Here is a 4264-nt window from a genome sequence, read left to right on the forward strand (position 1 = left end):
GAGTGGGGGGGGGGGGGGGGGGGGTGAAGGTAAAAAAAAATAATCAATCAATCAATCAAATGGCCACTGAAGGACATTTGGGATAACAATAAATTAAACTCATTATTGGAGGTTTTGAAACGTGCTACGTACCTACATTAACAATTAGCAGGGCACAAAGCCTTGGGTTCCCCTCCCCACCTCTTGTATTCTATTTTTCTTTAAAACATCCTTGCAAAAAAAAAAAATTGTGTTGGCTCTTTGTATTTCTAAGTGTTGTAAAGAGGACGTGTTTATTGCTATTATTAATAAAGAGGCAGCGATGGGAGAAAAGAAAAATTTAAAATCCAGTGATTTTTGTGGTAGTTCTCTATCATAAACACTTGTAGTGAATTTCTGTACAAGGACATGTATGCATGCTTGTATGTGATTTGTCAAATGTTGCTTCTCTTCCTCCTGTCCCATCCCTAACCATCCCGCTCACCCCACCCACCCCCACTTCCCCCCCCCCCCCGCCTCTCCCCTTCTCCCAAGCAGGGAAAATCCTAGCTATCCCACCTCTTATGTAGGTCCTTAAGAATGGAAATTTTATTTGTAATATTTTCAACAAAAAAAAAACATTTGCTCTAGTATGGTGTATTTAAATAATAAAAAGCTTGAAATGGGGAAAGATTTTTTTGCGTGTTCTTAATGGATTTAAGTAAGCACCATGAACTCCCGTGAAGCTGCTTCTTAGAAATGAATTTAGTTTAGTACAGCGTGGAGAAGCCGAGTCCACGCCGACCAGCGATCCCCGCACACTAACACTATCCTACACACACACACACACACACACACACACACATACACACACACTCGGGATAATTTACATTTATACCAAGCCGATTAACCTACAAACCTGTACGTCTTTGGAGTGCGGGAGGAAAACGGAAGATCTCGGGAGAAAACCCACGCAGGTCACGGAGAGAACGTGCAAACTCCGTACAGACGGCGCTCGTAGTCGGGATGGAACCCGGGTCTCCGGTGCTGCAAGCGCTGTAAGGCAGCGACTCTACCGCCGCGCCACCCGGTTAGTTTTAATGCCAATTTTTAACGTGTCTCGTTTCGTGGGTGCAGCGAACTAAAATGTGTAAAACAGACAATAGGGACGAGCACTGCACAGGAAAAGGCCCTTCGGCCCGCAAAGTCTGTGCTGGACGAGATGCCAGACCAACTCTCATCTGCCTGCACATGATCCAGATCCCTCCATTCCCTGCATATCCCCGTGCCCATCCAAAAGCCTCTTTAAATGCCAAAATCGTATCTGCCTCCACCACTGCCACTGACAGTGTATTCCAGGCACTGACCACTCTCAGTGCAACAAAAAAAATGCTTGCTTTCCATGAGAGGAATGGGGCGGATAAACAAATGTAGGGAACCTTGTGCCCAGAGTTGGGAAATCAAGAACCAGAGGTTTACGGTGAGGGGGGTGGAAAGATTTAGTAGGAACTTGAAGTTTGATGGTTAATGGCTTGGTATAAAATGTTAAATTATCCCTAGTGTCTACAGGATAGTGTTACTGTGCGGGGATCGCTGGTCAGTACGGACTCGGTGGGCCGAAGGGCCTGTTTCCGCACTGTGTCACTCAACTAAACTAAACTAAACACAAAAGACTGGTGGGTATACGGAATGAGCTGCACGAGGATGTGGTTGAGGCAGGGACTATCGCAATGTTTAAGACTCATTTAGACAGGTACATGGATGGAACAGATTTGGAGGGATATGGGCCAAACTCAGGCAGATGGGACGGGTAGATGGGGCATGTGGGTAAGTTGGGCCGAAGGGCATGTTTCCATGTTGTGTGACTATGAGTCTATGTCAGTGTTAATGCTGTGTGAGGATCTGCATTCATTCATTGACACGTGTGTCCCAATATTAGCCTGCGAGCTTCTCCAACAGCAAGCAGGGACCACGACATTACGCACAAAGTGCTGGAGTAACACAGCGATTCAGGCAGCATCTCTGGTGAAAAAAGGATGGGCGAGGTTTCGGGTCGAGACCCTTCTTCAGACTGAAAATGTCACCCATCCTTTTACTCCAGTGATTCTGCCTGACCAGCTGAGTTACTCCAGCACTTTGTGTCTTACCTTTGGTATAAACCAACATCTGCAGTTCTTTTTTTTTCCGTACAGGGAGCCACAACGTTCTCTGAATCGGGGTAGAGGGGACTCTAGGTTTAAAAAAGCTATTAAAGGAGCACTGAAGATAGACACAAAAATGCTGGAGTAACTCAGCGGGACAGGCAGCATCCCTGGTGAGAAGGAATGGGTGACGTTTCGGGTCGAGATTGTTCTTCGGGCTCTTGAGCGCTGGGATTGACTGAAACTATGCCATCACGCCTACTTTTCTTCTTGTTGCATTTCTTTGCAGAATTGCATTTTACTGATTTACTAGGAAGGTGCTACTGTGCAGAGGGTTTATTCACAAAATGCTGGAGTAACTCAGCAGGTCAGGCAGCATCTCAGGAGAGAAGGAATGGGTGACGTTTCGGGTCGAGACCCTTCTTCAGACTGATGTCAGGGGGGCGGGACAAAGGAAGGATTATAGGTGGAGACAGGAAGATAGAGGGAGAACTGGGAAGGGGGAGAGGAAGGGAGGGACGAGGAACTATCTAAAGTTGGAGAAGTCGATGTTCATACCGCTGGGCTGCAAACTGCCCAGGCGAAATATGAGGCGCTGTTCCTCCAATTTCCGGTGGGCCTCACTATGGCACCGGAGGAGGCCCATGACAGAAAGGTCAGAGTGGGAGGGGGAGTTGAAGTGCTCGGCCACCGGGAGATCAGATTGGTCAATGCGGACCGAGTGCAGGTGTTCAGCGAAGCGATCGCCTGACCTGCTGAGTTACTCCAGCATTTTGTGAATAAATCGATTTGTACCCGCATCTGCAGTTATTTTCTTATACTACACTGTGTACGGTACGGACTCGACGGGCCGAAGAGCCTGTTTCCCGCGCTGGGTATCCCTAAAACTATGAACGAAACTGGATTGGCATCTCTCCATCTTGATAAAGATAAATCTTCAAAAGCACACAATGGGCATGATAAGGGCTGTTTCCTTGTGAAAAGAAAATTCAACTGGGCATTCATTGCCTTATTTTGAATCGACTGCCCACACTCCCAACCTGAACAATAAGGTCCCTTGGGGAAAAATGAATAAAAGCTGGAAAGCAGGAAATTCTCTTTTGGGAGTGTGGGGGGGGGGAAACCTTTAATTGAAGTCGGACTTGTGCCTAAAGTGTGTGTTCAGATGCCAGTACCTCTGTTATCTGCCACTGATGTGTCCCAGGCATTCTTTCCAGCTTACAGAGTTTAGATTAGTTTGTTGTCACGTGTACGAACGTACAGTGAAAAAAGCTGTTGTTGCATGCTAACCAGTTTTCAAGAGAGAGTTAGATTTAGCTCTTAGGGCTAACGGAATCAAGGGATTATGGGGAGAAAGCAGGAACGGGGTACTGATTTGTGGATGATCAGCCATGATCATTTTGAATGGCGGTGCTGGCTCAAAGGGCCAAATGGCCTACTCCTGCACCTATTGTCTACATTTCTATGTTTCAGTCAGACTGCACGTGATTACAATCGAGCCGTCCACAGTGTGCAGATACGGGATAAAGGGAATAACATTTTAGTGCAACGTTAAGTCCAGTACAATGAAAAGCTTTCGTTGCGTGCTAACCAGTCAGCAGTCAGACCACACATGATTACAATCGAGCCATCCACTGTGTACAGGTACAGAATAAAGGGAATAACGTTTAGAGCAGGATAAAGACCAGTAAAGTCCGATTTCTGATAGTCCGAGGGTCTCCAGTGAGGTAGATGGTAGCTCAGGACCGCTCTCTAGTTGTTGATAGAATGGTTCAGTTGCCTGATAACAGCAGCTGACTGCCTCTAATACACAGTATCTGTGTGTAGGGATACACAGTATCTGCGTATTAGACATCTGTTCACCAACCCCCGAATGACCCTCCGGAAAATAATTAATTCAAACTCTCTGAACAGCAGCTCTTATTATAAGGCAGCCCCGAAAATACTCAAAATAAGCAGAGCAACCTAACTTTTATGGATGTCTTGTTGTGAGAAGCCATCTTGTCTTTCTAGGTGTATGAATGAACTGCAGATGCTGCTTTAAACCCAAGGTAGACACAAATTGCTGGAGTAACTCGGTGGCTCAGGCAGCATCTCTGGAGAAAAAGAATAGGTGACGCTTCGGGTTGAGACCCATCCTCAGATCTAGGGGTTTGTTATTATTT

Source organism: Rhinoraja longicauda, chromosome 11, assembly GCF_053455715.1.
Source record: "Rhinoraja longicauda isolate Sanriku21f chromosome 11, sRhiLon1.1, whole genome shotgun sequence".
In the NCBI taxonomy this organism is placed as follows: domain Eukaryota; kingdom Metazoa; phylum Chordata; class Chondrichthyes; order Rajiformes; family Arhynchobatidae; genus Rhinoraja; species Rhinoraja longicauda.